The 18,766-nt window shown below is 27.4% G+C and overlaps 1 protein-coding gene across 3 annotated transcripts in view; it reads left to right on the plus strand.

Annotated features, from left to right (window-relative positions):
• The first annotated feature begins 284 nt into the window (after positions 1–284).
• The window catches only part of LOC114131515 (discoidin domain-containing receptor 2-like), a 158,075-nt gene continuing 139,593 nt past the window's right edge, over positions 285–18,766 (plus strand). For 2 of the 3 annotated variants that reach the window (XM_027996749.2, XM_027996751.2), the window contains exon 1: positions 285–832. The gene's annotated coding sequence lies outside the window, so the exon portion shown is untranslated. Of the gene's footprint in view, positions 833–15,294; positions 15,450–18,766 lie in introns of all 3 variants that reach the window. The other variant, XM_027996750.2, reaches the window with a different exon arrangement.

The raw sequence follows: 18,766 nt of genomic DNA on the forward strand, positions 1-18,766 counted from the left end.
AAAACGTTGTACACATAATTTGTCAATTTGTTGTAAAATAACAGACTGTCGACAGTCGATCTAAAAAAAAAAAAAAAAACACGATAGGCTTAGTAGAGCATGTAAAAAATTATACTTTCTACAATATACATATAATCGTATGGACGAGGGTGGCACTTTTTTTAACAATTCCGATTGACACGGGACATACGTTGGAATTTATATATACACATTACATAAATACAATATATAAGAAACATGGTTTTTTTCAGTCCGTTTATCCAGACGGACAACTAGAGGGGTCGTGTGACTTGAGCGCCGCCACTCGGGCTAAACAACCCTCTGTAGTATCGTTCGGCCGTGAGTCGAAAGCCCGCGTACACGCTAGCACAGTTACGTACCGCACGCCGTCTCGCGATAACGCAACCGAAAGACGTGACGACTGGGATTGCTCCTCGACACACGTTTCGTACGCTTGACAATATAAGTATTATAAAACAATTTAGAAAGAAATAATTAAAAAAAAAAAAAAAAACGAAGAAGTCATATTTTCCGATCGACACTCGCCGGGTAACGATCCGATATTAGTAGGTACACATCGGCACCAGCAGGTGGTGTTGTTTCTTTAAAACACGATGACCACTAAATAGTATTTATGTCATCATCCGTTTTTAGAGCATAAAAAACAATCGTTTTAATTTTTTGCTCGAAATCTCTTCGGGCCGTCGCCGACATTGGTTGACCGGTACGACCAGCGCGTCATGTTCGGCTGCAACTGCGTGTCCCGTCCGTAACTGATCGCGACCGTGGACGTAACTCCGATATTACTGCTACTACTACCATCGCCGCCAAAGTGAGAATAATATAATATAATGTATAATATTATAATATTAATTGGTTTATATGTGTGCCGTAGTTTTTATATGCGTTGTTTGTTTGTTGTCTTATAGCCGTATTATTGAGGTCTTGTTTATCACAGTTTTTAAGTTGGAAAAATATTTAAAATTCTTTTAAAATTTCGATGATCATAGCAACGATCATGATGGTGATTATATTATTGATTTACTTTTGTAGAGAAATTTTAGCCGTATTCAGGTGGATTATAATGTTTTTACTCAACAAGTATTATGTCTATATATGCTCAATTTACCATACGGTTATTGAAATTGATGTTTAAACACTTTAATTAAAATATAGAATAGATATTTAATATTCATTGATTTGATCTTTAAAATGTTTGTCCTTTTGAACATAATTTCAGTACCTAACTGATATTTCATGAACTGTAAAAACAATAAAATTCAAAATTTTGTTTGCAAACAAAAATGTATTCTATATACTCAATAATAATTATATTTTGTTTACAAAGGTATTTTTCAGATTTGATAAGTATTAATTAATATTTAAAAATTAAAAATATTAATAAAATTAAAAATTAAAAAAAAAGCAGATAAACATTTTATTTATTTTGCTACTTAACTTACTTTTCACCTTTTAATTATTTACTACGTAATTAAATTAAATTTATTCATTTGTCATAGGTATTGCGAATTTAAATTAACTTAAATAAAAAATAAACAAGATCACTACTTAAATTACATATAGGACTTTAATCAAAGTGAAACATTCAATTTATTTTTTGGATTATTTTGTATAAAAGTTAATAATATATATATTTTTTTAATCTTAATTTTTATTTTATCAAGTACCTACACTACTGTTTTAGTTAAGTAATACATTTAAATTGAGTATTTATTGAATTAATAATTATTATTATAATAAGTGAAATAAATTATATGATAAAAATATTCTTTCATTGTTTTAAATGTTTTGCTTAATAATTGGTTAATAATGATCTTAGTGAAATTTCAAATTAGGTACATGAATTGTCCATTTTCAATAAATAAACTGTAGTAAATTAATCTCGAAAAGCCATTCTTGATGATATTATAATTAAATATTATTACTTTAAATTTTTGTATTATACGTATTTAATGAGTATTAGGTATAATTAGGAAAATAATTGTTTGAAATGATGTTAATTCATGTGATAATGTTCACAATTTATAAAAATGTTTTAAAATTATACTTTGAAAATAATTTGTACTATTTTATTCGGACCGTAAGTCCTGATTTTTAACGATTTGTTCATTTTTAGAATACATTATTTTAATATATTACTCAGTTTAATAAATTGTCTGAAACAACAGTAGACTAAAATTACAATGACTTAAATTAGCAATTATATACTAAGCTTTACACCCGAATGCATTAAGGAATTCAAAACACTCGTTTATTGTTATTTATTAGTATTATCAGTACTCAGATTTTAGTCATTTATCTTGTTTCTTCGAGTTTAGACCGTTTGAAGTCACGAAGACTAATGTTTTTGCTACCCAACTGTTTTCTGAAAGTAATCAAATGTCAAACGTGTTTAAAATTGTTTTTACTTATTATTGGGTTATTAATGAATTATTGTCCTTATATTTACGTGTACTTACAATTAACATGTTACAGATTATTATACTTATAATAATTTCACATAAACTATTGTATACACTGTTTTCTATAATTTAGTTAAATAACACCAGAAGTTCAAACTTCTCTTCCACAAAAAAAAAAAAAAAAACAAAACTTGTAAATTGTGTTTACGATTTTTTTATAGGTTTTTTATTTCGTATTAATATTATTGTATATAATTGAATGCACAAACATAATACTACAACTTTTCTATCTATACTTGTATATGTTGTTAGGTATATAGGTACATGGTTATAGGAGAAAAACAAATTTATAAAATTCGCATATTATTACATTATCATATCGCGTGTACGTATTTTATATTTGTTTCGTGAACAGAAGTAGTAAGGGCTAGGTGAAGAAAAATAACTTATCGTCCCCCCTCCTCCGACCCTGAAAAGTGTGACAAATATGCCACTAGTTGCGGTTTACCATTATGACACGGATACGGACGAGCACCGAAACTTTATGAGACTGTATCGTAGGTAGTAACCAAGTTAATACAACTATATGAAATATCGATTTAACTTTTATACAATACACTTATTTTTATTTTGGATAGTAAAAATACAATACAATTTACAATAATAATAATAATAATGTCACCATTGACATCACTAGTATACTAATATTAAAATTATTTTCATTGACCTACCTACCGTAAATGTTATGATAATAATTAAATGTTTTCTATAATATTTTTGATGATAAACATTAAAATATAAATATTAAATGCGCTTATATTATATCTACCTACAACATGCACATTTGCATGATCCTATAAAAGTTTTCGTCAAATTATGAGATTGTTTCATATTATATGTAAGACTTTCATAAAATTTGCAATTAAAAAACATAAATAATACATTAAAATAGGATTGTTTACTAGGAATGATATAAATGTTTTTCCACCTCGTAATTAAATTTAATTTTATACAATGAAACATTTTAATAAAATTGAAAAATGTGCTTTCACACACGAATAATTGAAAAATAACTGTATATGTTCTTTATCAGCATTTCTCAAAGTGTTGGTCGCGAAAATTTTTTGAATAATATAGATTCCAGGAAATTTATGTTAAATTAATATTAAATATATTATTATATTATTAAATATCCTTGTTAGCAATTAAGTACCAAAAATTACGTAGGTAACAAATAATAATTCGTACTAAATACCTAATAAAAATGTACACATATTTATATAATACAAATTTTTTTTTCACTACTTTTTGAAAAATGAAACAATGTGGGTCATAAAATATTTATTGGGGGAAATTCGGGTCACGGTACTAAAAAGATTGGAAACCACTGTTCTATATTATTAACTATACATAGATAAATAAAATAGTATGAAATAAATATTATCATATATGTTTTTTTTTAACTGATTAGTTTGAATATACCTATAACACTATTTTAATGTATTTGGAAGTATATTTTAATTTTAAATTTAATTTTATTCTTAATCGTAATGGTGCAATAAAAAACTTACTATACTGAGAAAAATGAGAGGGTATTTGAATATATCTTAAATTTTCCGATAACATCTTCACTGAATAAGTTTCAGTGAATGTTAGTGACAAATTCAGTAACTATTTATATTTAAATAAAATATTCACCTTGTAAATGTCAATATAATATGATTATGTTTTACGATTATAATTGTTTAATATTAAAAATCGTAATATAGGTAATTAAAGAAATAATCGATTAAGTCGTAGAGTTAAAATGTCTCGTGAATACCATATGTTTTATTGTTATTAATAGTAATAAAATAATAACATTACCTACCTAATGTAATAATACGAGTAACTTTACTATAGTGTACTGTGTATTTTATTATATATTATATTTTGACCGATACAATGTTATAACATATTTTATTAAATTCCAACACAAAGAAGCAAACGAACATTTAAAAATATTTAATATGCAACAACTAGCATAGAATTAATAAAATATTATATATTTCACTGATTTCTAAAATAAACATTATATTTTATTGATTGTTCCGATATTTTTTAGAAATTTTCTTATTCAGAATTTCGCATAAAACGTATTTAAAATATAATATTTTATGTACGATACCATAGAATTGTCTTGATATTTGAAAAACACAAACCTCAAAAATATAAAATAAAATGTGTATTCGTTTATAATATATATAAAGCGTTACCCGATTTTCTCGAAATCAAATGGTCAGTAAAAGCGGTTCACGCGTGACAAAAATCACGTTAAATCCACAGGTACAATACGTGGATTTGCTGAAATCCGTTCGCAATATTATCGCTGGTATGATCACAGGTCCGGGGGGAGCCAAAAACTTCACTGGGTGTCTAGTATATATATATTTACATGGAGATTCACAAATTCCACCACTACCGTGCGTAACTGATAACATCATGAAAATTGGCACACACTACCAAGCCCAATCATACGAGTATATAGTGGTGTTCACACTTTCACAGGTATATTATAAGTATTATCCTCTTGAATTATTTATTTCGAAAGTGTTTGGTGTACTACATTTCAAGCAATTAACGAATAAAAACTAAAAAGTCATTAAACCGATCAAATAAAACTATATAGTAAACTTAAAATATAGTTTAAGTGAGTTGAATTTAAAATTTAGGTTGTATGTTATAATGGAATAAATCAACTTTGAGAAGTATTTTACTGAATTGTTTAATTCTTTGGTTTTTATTAATTTTGAGTAGGAAAAACTTGTACCTATTTCAATATTTTTTTTAATATTAATTATTGAGAAACTATTAATTTTTGAACAAGTTTGTACGCTTACGATTTATAAACAAGTTTTTGGTGATATTACTACCCATATAGTATTATTATCATAATAATAATAATAAATAATTAAATTATGTTCTTTTGAGATATAAAATATCTTACCATCGCTAAATCGTTTTATGACGTCCGAAGAATCAAAGTATGTAAAAAACCAGCTGTAGCTCTGTGACGACGAAACTTTTTTTAATGCGCGGCAACGTTCGACCTTACTGGAATTTTAACCACTTTATTTCTCGTTGAAACGTCGTCGTCCCTTCTGCCACACCGTCATTGGTGCAATATCTGCGCATCCGTAACAATATGTTTTTGTCTATACCTACTTAGGTGTATACAATATTATAATTTTATTCACGGAAATTAATAAAAAACCATGGTTTAAGGGGAGAAATTAAAAATAAAAGCACCGCTGTTGACTGAAGGAAGTATGGAATAATACTACTCGAGCATCAAGTTAACGACGAAGCCACCACCATCCGCGACATGAGAAATTAATATGTTTATTAATTTCGTCGTTTTTCCCGGTTAATTGGTGCTCATCTGAGGTCCTGTATACATTATATAAATATATTTACATACAATATATATATTATGTCCACCACCGCAGTTTTCTCTTTTGTTGTACGATGATGAGGAGGGGTGAAACGAAGAGACTGTCGAGGTACGGTTCGGTCTGTTTATGTCTCGGGCAAAAATTGTGTACAGAAGAACAGCGGTCTAATTAAAACACTCGTTTTGCGCCTTCGCTATGGTGGAGGTATACCCAGAAAAACAAACGGTCGTCTCTAGGGACAAGAATGGAAGAAGGGGGTAGTCATGGATGGAAAACAATGTGTACCTATACTATAAAATAATAAGCGTGTGTAATAGGGCGCGCGCCCGTACTCTGGTTCAAGTGGTATGGCGGGAGAGAAGACGAAGTTGTCGACGACGGATGCTAATTGAAACGGCTCGACGGGTGATTTTAATTGTGGCGTATAAGTGCGCAGAATACTTTTGGGACAGGAAATATTATTCGAGTTTGTGGATTGGAGTAGTAAGATGATATTTGTTTTTGTGGTACCTATAACGATGCTCGATATTCACGATGGCGTGGGTGGAAAACATAATATTATACCCGTGTGAATGACGTGTAAGTATCGAGTGTAAAAGTGTTTATCTCATCGACAATAATTATCATAAGTGTCTTCTCTGGAATACGCGGAGAGACGTTTAACAGGAAACGTGCATCTAGTTTGTTTCATATAATAGTCTATACGTATACGTCTTGCTTGCGAGGTTTCCAGCCAATATCGCCGTACTCCGATTTTCACCTCACAACACATGCATTAATCATGACAAAACGGACTCTATGGTGTGTAGACACTCAAACGGTTTCGGTATGCGTATCAATTGTTTACTTGTGAACCGTCTGTAGGTCGATTGGTTTATTCACTTTAATCTTCATGTATATACCAAAAAAGCAAGTGATTGACTTAGTCACTATCTATGTTTGTCAACTCAAATTTGGTTCATTGAGTTAATGTAGAATTTAAAGCCTTTATAATTATTATTAACTGGCCTTAAAGGTTTCGACTAGCGTTTAATATTTAAAATTTAAATACGATTGATACATGCATACGAATCCACACAAAATAATTTATATCCGAAAAACTATTAGTATCAATTATAAATTTAAATTTAACTTGTTCTACCTGTAAATGTTAAAAGTTGAGCGAACAAAGTATAATTCTAATGTATATTTACTAATTATGTAAGTATACTACATTGCTTTTTTCGAAATACGCTTTTATGAATCCAACACAGTCCCATGAATTGTAAATTTATCAACTATATGTGTACATTATAATATAAACCAGCGACTGCCTATGTTCATGGTTGCATTTATTGTAAATAATAACGTAGGATTTGGTCGAATTAGTCAAACATTCGTGTTAAAGTTCTAAGTTGTTTTAATTACACGCGTTACACGTCAAACATTTCATCACAAGTTTATTTAAAACGCGTTTTACGCTACCCACACAAGAGACGTTTGCTCTTGGGAAAAAGTTCATTTTAATATTTATCATTTCCACTGTTACCGAGTTCCTTGAACGTAATAAAAAGAATAAATCATCACAGTTTTTACAAATATGACAGGTTAAGGCAATATTCAAAGATTTACTTTTTGGCTGCCTTACATCTAAAACCATTATCCATTTTACTTTTTGTTTCTTTTTATTTATTCATTTATTTTTTTTTTAACTACTTACCGAATAGACAGCAGTAGATTGATGTGATTGAATGAGCTAACTGTAATAAGTAATAATCTACATCTGGAGGAATGCGAGAATACTTTAATACCGCCTTCGTGTATTTCTTCGATATCCGTTAAATATACTGTCGGATTTTCTTCGGCGGTCACTCGCTAAATTAATTTTTACTGTTATGTGGTGTGCATAGTATATAGTGATAGTTTATATGATATATAAAAAAAAAGTGTTAAAAGTATAAAGAAACTGCGTGTGCATATTGTGCGGTTTCACTACAGATCGTGCACAAGCACTGAGTACGACGAAATCAAAGAGGCGGTAAATCGTATGGTGAAATTAAATTTTTCGCACATCGTCCACCCTCCACAATCGTTTCCGGTTCTGTCAGAGACGGTTTTTGGTGTCAGACTCCATCCGTATCCGGTCGCGTGTACGCATCTTGGTTCCTTTTGCGCTGGTGCATATCAAATATAGCAATAATAATAATAAAGGTTAGCATCAGCAGTAGCAGCAGCAGCAGTAACAGTATAGTAGTTTGTAGCAGTTGCAGCAGTTGTAATTTCACGGGCAACCCCTCTTGTCAACATATAGTGACGGTGACGGCTGCAATGTTGGAAGCTAGGTATATCGTATGTAATATTATAGTCGCGCTTGCGATCTTTGGCGAATAAAGCCGCACATACGAGCTCTTGGGGTGCATTCCGCCGGCGGCGCTTAAATCTGCGGACGATTTTATTATGTATGTATATATATATATATTGGAAAACAGAAATTCGCTTCCAAGACGTTTTATTAAATCTCCATTATGAGAGAGAATGACTATATTTTCTGCCGTCGGCTCGCACTCCCTCTCTGTAACAACTCTGCCGTCTATATAAACCATGTATGTATTTATATACATATAGTAGTATGGAGTGTACAAACTAGATCTCATGTATATTGAATGCAGCACTCGCAAATCGCTATTCCCCAACATGTGTACTGTACTGCAACCCACGTAGGTATAACGTGCTAGTCTTAGGGTGCGGGGTGTAAGAAACCATGGAATAGGAGTTAGCGGTGGTGGATCAGTCACGCGGGTTATCTCAAAATTCGCGGTACCGTTTCCTCGGGAAATTGTGTTTTAAATTTTTTATTCTTAAACACGCTTGGCAGCATATCACATAAATTCACTGCAACTCCGCCATTGCTATCCCAACGGAATTATTACTTTTATTTTTATGCCTTCCCTTGTCATGTGTGATGTGTATTGTATATAAGTGTAAAGCTAATATTATAGGTAATGAAAACAACGCGGTGTTATATTTAAAGATCGTACAACGCCGCGAATATTCGTAAAACATTAATTATGGCATGTGATTCTCTTTTTGTCTTATTTATTAAATTGTCATTAAAAACACCTTTTTCCAAGTATTTTTTTTTTTTTTTTTGTTAATTTTTCTTTTCAATATCATACTTTTTTGCGTATATAGTATTGTTTTGAATTTTAAATTTTCAAAAATTGATCAAATGGCACATCCAATAAATAATTTGTTACTCATTTTTAATAGATTTGAGTATACACAGTTTACTATAAAGCTTAATTCTATCTCCTATTGTAATGAATATATTTAATATTTTAAAAATCATAATAATGTTAATACAGACATAACACATATACAGATTACAGAGTGTTTAAATATGTCAGTCACTGATAATTATTTCTAAACTTAAAGTTTTGCATATAAAAAAATTCATATTTCGTTGTAAGACTAATAATAGCACTCCACTAAAAATGTAATAAATTAATTATTTGTTACAATAAATTATTTTATTTATTTCTCTATGTATATGTTTATTTGTACAACTAAAATTTAAACTATTTAAAGTAGATTCGACAAAATATTATTTACAATAGAAGTGTTTAAATATTTATTGATTGTTAATAATATTATACAAAATGGATAATAATTTATTCTTTATTAGAATATTTTTAATTCAGGTATATAATATTTTTCAAATAACTTTTATGGTAATTTTATGCAAACGTATGAATGTATTTAATGTGTTATCTGCCAAACAATTTTTATTGGTCTTTGGGTTGACGTTGGCACTTAATTTTATTATTATAACCTATTATTTTTATTTAACAATATTTTAGTTATAACTAATTTATAAGTATTTATAACTTTAGCTTTAAAAATATAATTAGTTAGTTATTATAAGTGGGTACATAGTAAAATTATTGTATCTTAAAAATAAACAATAAAAATGTTTTCATGAAGTTAACTAATTTTTAATGAACACCAAATAGTTTTCCAACGAATAATATTGTATTTTTTAGAATATTTTATGTATTTAATAATCTTTTGATTCATAATAATTTTATTTAAATTAACTATTTTATTAAATAACACGCAAATAGCATATTATTATTATTATTATTATACTCTTAAATGTACACATCACAAAGTTTATTCTGACTAGGTACTTTTCGTATTACCTTCGTTGCAGACATTATCTATATCCTGTGAATTATTTAATTTAAATCGATATTATAATATTGTATAGTGTACTTCGTGTTGTTAACTTTAAAAAGCAAGATTAAAATGTATTTATACTTGGAGGAAGTTTTAAAACAATGTTTCTTGGTAATTTATATTGAGTTGTTTTAATTGGTACGTAAAGTGCCAACATAACAAACGTCTACACTCACACATTTCAGCCTACAACCACACATAAGTATAGCGATGTTCTATATTCGAACGTCTTAAGTTAAAACGACCACGTACGAAAGTTTCGTATCGGAGTTCGGGCAACTGTATTATTATGGTCTCGGAGGGTTTCAAAGAAGTGATACATAAACTTCAGTAGAGTCATTTTCGAAAAAAAAACACGTTAGTTTGGCACTTCAGCCAACAAAAACTTAGCGATGCTATAGTATTTATGCACCACAACATATTGAAACTACGCATCCCCATTTTTTTTATTCAACACGAGTTTCATAATAAATAAGAGTGGGTGATATTCGATGCAATATAATGTAGGTTGGTAAGTATGATTATAATTTATTTCATTGGTTTTTGAAGTATTCGATTTGTAATTTAAAATCGCTCTATAACTTCAATATACCCGATGATTTTTGGCTTTCTTGGGGTACCGACTGCTGTAAATCATATAATACGTCTAACTGTATAACCATGTAATCAGACTTAACATCCATATTTATATATTTGTTCAGACCATCCCTAGAGCGTGATAAATTAAATATAAATAACTTTAACACGATTCATATGTTATAATATTCATAGTTTCTGTATTCATTATGACTTACTACAATTTCCTTAAGTATATAAGAAAAATATATCTATGTATACGATATTCGATATAGTGTATTATTTCTGATAATTAAAATGAAAGTGAGAAATATAATAAATAAACATAAGTTTATAGTTTTATAGATTAAACTAATTTGTATGTAATGTCTATTTTGTATCTTTAATTGTTGAGGTATTAATTTACCATACATTTAATGTATACATACATAGTATGGTATTATAAATTTAATTTGCAAAACATAACATGAAACTTGATGGTATTATTTTTACTATTATTAATTCAATATAACAATTTCACTATAATATAATTTTATAAAACATAATATATTTATTGCATACAATGTTTCTACTTCCAATTTGTACACATTAAGTATTATAATATTGTTGAAAATGCTTTCAATAGTGTTGAAATACTTTTACACATTTTTGTGTTAATTAGTTTTGTATGTATATGTAGCAAACTAAACATTAAACTACAATAAAAGTCAACAAATATGTGAAATATTATCTCACCAAAATCGCTTTACCACCTAGTGTCCCTATCTACTTGATTAGACGAAAGACTTTGCATTTCGTTTAAAATAAATGGTCCAAAAAAAATATGTGCAACAGCTCGTAACTAATCGAAATTATATATTTTTTGTTGTTCTGAAACTAATTAACATATTAATTGAAATGTAAATGCATAAGGTACCAAGGTACCTAATATGTCTACTCGTCTTTATTGTTTAACGGTTTTAATTTCTCTCTTGAGTATAAGATTACTTGTTATATAACTAGTTGTATAGATTATTAATGATTGCATATTTTGTTAAATTTTTCAATATTTAATTAATTACAATTAGATTTTTTTGATACATATTTATTTTTGAATATAAACTCATAAATAATTAGAAAATCACACTATCTTAAAACACAATTTTATCGATCTTAATCAGAGAAACTATATATACAGTCGAATATAGTTTTTTGAAACCGAAGATTTTTGAATAATATCTGAATTTTGTTAACAAAAATTATCATAATTTGAGATATTTGATAGTAAAAAATATTAATATCGACACAATTTTAATTATAATGTCATAAACTGGTTTTCGTCAGATAAAAGTTAGACATTTTTACAGAATCATAGTTTTGGTTATTCTAAGAGCATACATTTTTGAGGCTATTTGGTATTTTTCAAGAAATAAATATTATCTTTATATTATCACCTTAAAACAATATATAAATAAGATATTTTCTTTTAAATAATTAACTAATAATTTTTTTTTTTGTGAAAAACTTGATAAAATTTATCGATTGTTCTATAAATATTTTAATGATTTTCTTAATCAAATTTTAGATTCAAAATTATTATATATTTTCAAAAGCAGTTAACTACTTGATTGATATCTAGATTATAGATGATGGATGTATATACGAGGGATCTAACGACTTCAAGTTTATTACAAACATTTTTAAGTCATCTTTATAAACAATATTTATTTTTAGCTTTTCTCGAAACCACAAAAGGAATTAGTCCAACGCCAACTACACAAAAGTTAAGATTATTCTATACTATATATACCATCGACAGTCATAAAAAAAGTAATAGTTATAACTAATAGATTAGTTAGTGCTAGTTGTAGTTAGAAATTTGTAGGTGTAATACAGAAATGTGATTGAGTGGTTTTGAAGGTTGTATTCTTTGTAGCATTTTCGGCCAATCTCCGGAAATTGTACTTTACTTATCTACCTACTTAAAGCTACCTGTTGTATTTCTCTTTGGCCCGTTTTTGGTTGGGAAATGCAAATCCTTTCTTGTGGAGACAAATCCCGGTAATCAAATACCGACACAAATTCGGTTCGCTGTGCTTGCAAATCGTTGATCCTCCTTACACCCTCTATAGTACACAGACCAAAGCTACTCTGACAGTTACTACATAACCCTCCTATTGCAGCTATGCAGCTGACGAAAACCTGAGGATTTTACATCCTATTGTGGTGTTGTTGACCTCGGTAGCTACGTCGTTTGTTAGGATTTACTTGCATCCCTTCTTAGTTCCTACCCGGACGAAGAATGTTAAGTCCCCATCATCGAAAACGTTTGAAGGTTATGTATATAATATATCTAACAAATCCTTTTTTTTTATACTTAGGTACTGAAAAATAATTAATTTGTAATAAATTATCATTTATAATGGAAAGTTAATTATTAGATTTTATAAATATTGAGGTATTTAATATAGTTACTTTTTACTGTTTAAATCATATTTTCTTAGAATAGATGTATTTATTGTTATTTAACAGTCACAAATCGATTGCATAAATATGATTTAATATAAAATATAAAATTAATGATTACTGTACTAGTAAAAAGAAAATAATGTTTAATTATTTCTATATTTTAAAAATTATATACATAGGCAAACAATACAATATGTAGTTTATAAGCTATTTACATTCAGCTCATTAAAACTTTAAGTTGAATATTTCATCTAACCATTTTAACAAGTAGATTGTGCTTGAATTTATACGTCTCTAAAAACCATGGCTACAAAAATAATTTCTTCTAATTAAAATATTTGTTTATTTATTTTTAAACTTTTGAACACTTTAAAATTAAAACTAATTTTACTTTAATTAGAATATCTAACTTTTTAAAAAGAGTTCCGTGAACCATTTTGAGTTTCACCTGTTTGAGTTGCAAATATAATTCTATTTGTTGTATTTGGAATTATTAATATATCCACTTTAAGTTTGTTAAATCTAAAGCTATGCTGCGTAAGCGTATTTTTAAAGTCCGAAGTTTCTTCAAAAGAAACATTGAGTAAAAACATCGGGAAGTGTTTTGTAACTCACATAGTTATAATTCTATCTATACTTAATTAATTTGCTCTAAATAATATATTCTGTTTAAATTATTGGAAACAAACATTATATTTTAAGTATACACATTTTAAGATTGAATACCCAGAATTTTGCAAAACTTATGATAAAATCGACAAGTTGATTACTTAATTAAATATTTATTAAACTAAATTAAAAATTTTTAAAATATATAGGCATTATAATGTTTCTAACATATTTAATTATTTAGTTTCTTTATAAATAATTTTGTTATTCGTATACTTTTATAGGAATATAATTATTGTACAGAGAGACATGTATTATTATATCACCAGTTAATAATTATCGATCCCAAAATAAATATATAGCTTTCGTACATTTAAACATATGCAAGTTATGACTATAGTGTAGATGACCTATATTTATATTTTATTATACTTATGAAATAAATAGATCTAGTATATTATTTCGTCTCTTGTATTATGATGTTTTTTTATTCAAAATAACATTATAGCGATAAAATACAAGCTATTACACTAGATAAAATGGTTAAATTATATTGAGTGTTGGTATTGATTGTTAGAAAAATCTAACTAATAATATCATTAAGCCAGTTCATATTATTAAGCAATATCTAAGGGCTACAGATTTAACTTTCTTGGATAGAAATTAAATTGATAAATTGTTAGAAAGTACTAACTATTCTTTAGTGTTATCCATTTAAGCATATGAAAGTGAATTTATACAGTTATTTGTTACCTACTTGTAAATTGTGTCGAGGGTGGTGTCTATATATGAGAAACAACAAAACGTAATATAATTTATAAAGTATAAACCCAACAAACTTTTTAAGAAAATGTGCAAACTTTGAACAAAACCATACTGTTAAACCATTACTTGAGAATAATTTATAGACAGTTCATCAATATTTTGTAAAATTCAATTTTAATTAAACATTAATGTATGCATACTTCTCAGTTTTATATTTAATCAGTAACTGTATTATCTATTTTTTTTTTTTTTTAGTAATATTTAACACTGAATGTCAAAAATGTCATAAAAAGTTGATTTTTATCAATTCATAGGTTTATAATTTGTGAGCTATATTTAGATATAATGTTGATAACTTATTGTTGAATATGTTTTGTAGATAAATTTATTCAACAAACAAATTATGTACACATGTCACTCACATAAACTAATTAATTACGTAAAGAAATACTAATATTATTCGAATTAACCTTGTAAATTATTCTTCGGTTATAATATATTTATACAATCATTAAAATGTATTATATATTCCTTAATTAATAATAGTAATATAGTGTGTACCACCCAGGTTACTTAATATTTGTTTTTTATTAAATATAATTAAATATGAAATATTAGTCCGATAAAAATGTCACTTTTTAAATGAATGATAGTGAAATACAATTGTAATTACGTAAAAAGTATAAAATTTAATATATGTATATCATATTCAATTGACCATTCGTGAAATAAAATATATTAGTATTAACTCATTTATTAATTTAGTGGTGAATTATTTTGATATACTTTATGCATGTTAAAATTATTTTTGTTGTTTACAGACTATAAGAAGTATCGATTGAAAATACTATACTATTTAATACTAATCAATGAAAATGTAATACATTTATGATAATGTCTGTCATTCAATAGTAACGCGTGTCAAAAATGTATTTGAGAGGCATTTTTAGTTATTTTAGCCACGAAAATAGTTTCCGTAAGTATAATATAATTTATAATTTTAATCATGTAAAAAGGTTCGTGTTAGTATACCAACAACACCCCGTTTTTGATTAGGTACTCACCCCTTACCTTGTACATACTCCCTAACCGTTAAGGTGAATAATAATAATAATAATAATAATATGGTAAACACAAATATTGGATAAGACCGGTAAAACGAATTCTGCACAAAATAATATGATATAACAAAAATATCTTATGCTGTGTTTTTCGTATCTAAATAACGGCCACAACAGTATCTATAGCTATATGTAGTAAGTTGAGGCGTACCCTACTAGAAGGACAACCGTTGCTGGTACTGAGGGGATTTTCGAAGCAATGTTGTCCGAAGTCAAATATTAAAATAATTTAATATAATACACCCACGTTCCACATAAACACACACATAAATGCACGTTTTACAATATTTATATATATAATGGTTCTACGAGAAAAGCACTTCATTAAATTTACACGGCCCGTTGGGTGCTAAACAATCGACCGCTTTCGTGAATAATTTTTTGTATGTACAACAACTGCCATTGCCACTGCCATTATAGCGAGACTTAGGTTTTTTTGCCGCCGTGGCAGACGTTAAAACAACATGCGAAACAAACATTACTATGCCACCAATGTTTTACGTATTTCTACTCGGATCCGGTTCCTCTGATTTTGCCACGTTTACCGAGATCAAACATAAACTCGTTCAATGTCTGTAAAAAAAAAAATAATAATAATTTGCGGCATTTCAACGATAAAAAAAATATTAAAAAAGTGGAAGAATTTTTCCGAGTTTTTAATTTCTTCCTCTTTCTCTTTCTCTCTTTGTATTAATTTCAACCTTTGTATTTTTTTTTTTTTTTTGGTGATAAATGGCCGACAATAATTTTTCCTTCCTTTTTAGCTTGTGGCCGTAATTGTGTTTGACAAACTAAAGAAGGATAGTGCTTTTTTAATTTTGATATACATCGTTGAATTAATATATTATATATAACGTATAAATATTATCAATAGGCAATTTCGTAAATTTTTACAGTAATTGTTATAGAATAATTATTATGGAACACTATATAAATATTTTTCCAGCACAATAATATAATTAAAATATAATGTTTTATAATTTATTATTGTCTATCAGGCAGATGTAAATTTGGGTTCAATTTTTTAATATGAATGAATTTTTCTATAAATGTATACTAGAAACAAACAAATGTGAAGTTTCTATTTCTTTTGGCACTACTAATAAAAGTACATTAAACAAAATAATAATATATCGAAATAATAGATACTTGTACTTATTTTATATGGGTACTATTTGATAGTATCAATCTAATTATTTTTAAATAACATTAAAATGAAATAATCTGTAAAATAGTATTTATAAAACTCTCAAGGTAAAAACGTGTTTCTATCTTTATTTCAATCGCGTAACAGTATAAGACTGTATTGTTGGAAATTTGATTAGGTTACTCAAAGAGTGTCCGATTTTTATATTACTTTAACGTTCTTTTGCACACACGTACACTATGGAATTTTACACAAAAACGTATGAGGAGGACTCTTCTGTAAACTGGACAAAATAATACTGCCCTTCAGCAAAAGAAACGGAAACAAATAAATATTAAAAAAAAAAGAATGAGTGGACGTGAGTATTTTCACAAAGATTTCTATAAGAAAAAACACGTCTTGAAGTCACATAGTCACATACCTGCTTTAGACACTTTGGGAATAAAGTATTCTTATAATATGTATAGTAGTGAAATAAAAATAATATAGGCAATATATTTTAAAAATGAATAATAATTTCAGGCCGTAAAATATTTATCGTAATGTTCTATAATAACCTTACTCAGATATTATTTTATACCACATGCTCAGATAAATATTACACTTACGATTGCCATTCAAAATTCAATTGTTGTAATTTACTCATTGATTTTATATATTATTTATTATACACTAGGTGGTTCTTATATTTGATCAAAATGCTTAAAATGCGTAGGTATATATTGTCTATGGAATACTAACTAAATAGGCTGAATAAACTCGAATTAATGTTATTCGACAACGCTTTTGTCTAAAGTAAATTGTGTGCTCCAGAGATCTATATAAAGTGTCGCTTTAGTTAATTTATTGTGTGAAATGATCCCATTTTCATGACTGCTTCACAACTCAACTGGGGATGACTAAAATGACTTATTGTACTATAGTCAAATATGTGTAGTGTATACAATACACGCTAACAATATATTAATCATATTTAAAATCTTTCGATTGTTAGGGAGTAAAGTAATTTTGTTTAAATTATAATATGTTTTAACTTTAAAGTCCGCTTGTTGTACAATAATGTTTGATTACTAGTTAATTTTACTATTTTGAAACTCATATTATGACTCTTTCAAAATCATATTAATAATACTAATAAAACATTCTTTAAAAACAATCATTATATTTAAATTATTCGCTTATATAATATATGTATAATGTATATTATAAAACAATATAAAAAAAAACCGCACAACGAACTTAAATATTAAAAATATTTTGTATTTCATACATAATAATTTATAATGAATACCTACTTAATGAAATTTACATTTTTGTATTAACTTAAAACTTTCAAGATTTCTCAGATAATTTTCAATAATATTACCTATCTTTAACTGTAATTTTTTTTTCTATTTTATGATCCAAAAATGTGTTCAGCATTCTTTCAAACCGACATTTTCATAATAATCAATTATAATTTATGATAACTTTTTCTCAGTATAATCAGAATAAATACTACTTATCTATACACATTATAAGTACCACTGTATCTATTTATTACTAGTATAAACATTAAACATATATTTTTGAAATTAATTTTTGGTTTAATATTCTATAGAAATATATCAAAATTCATGGAAAGTATTTATTGTTCATCAAAATATAAAACTTATATAATATATGAAAATTAAAATTAATATAATTTATTAAAACTGAAAATAAAAATAAATCACTGATGAAAAATTAGCGTACTAAAAGCATAAATATAAAGCTTGGAAAAATTCTAAAAATAAGGAAACTAGCTAAGGCAATGGAAATGAAAAATGAAAATATCGCAGCGTATACAATTTATTGTGTTTTACACAAGCTTTTCGCGGTGACGCGGCTGAAAGTTAAATTTTTCTCACAAATTATTCTTTTGTTCTGACCAAAATAATAACTATCGTCGGACTTCGTCTTGAGAAATTATATACGGTGGACACAATGAAAAACGACCGACGGCAGGCCCATGGAAAGTGGTGACTGTGGTGACAACGATGTTGG

This window comes from Aphis gossypii, chromosome 1, assembly GCF_020184175.1.
Source record: "Aphis gossypii isolate Hap1 chromosome 1, ASM2018417v2, whole genome shotgun sequence".
NCBI lineage: Eukaryota > Metazoa > Arthropoda > Insecta > Hemiptera > Aphididae > Aphis > Aphis gossypii.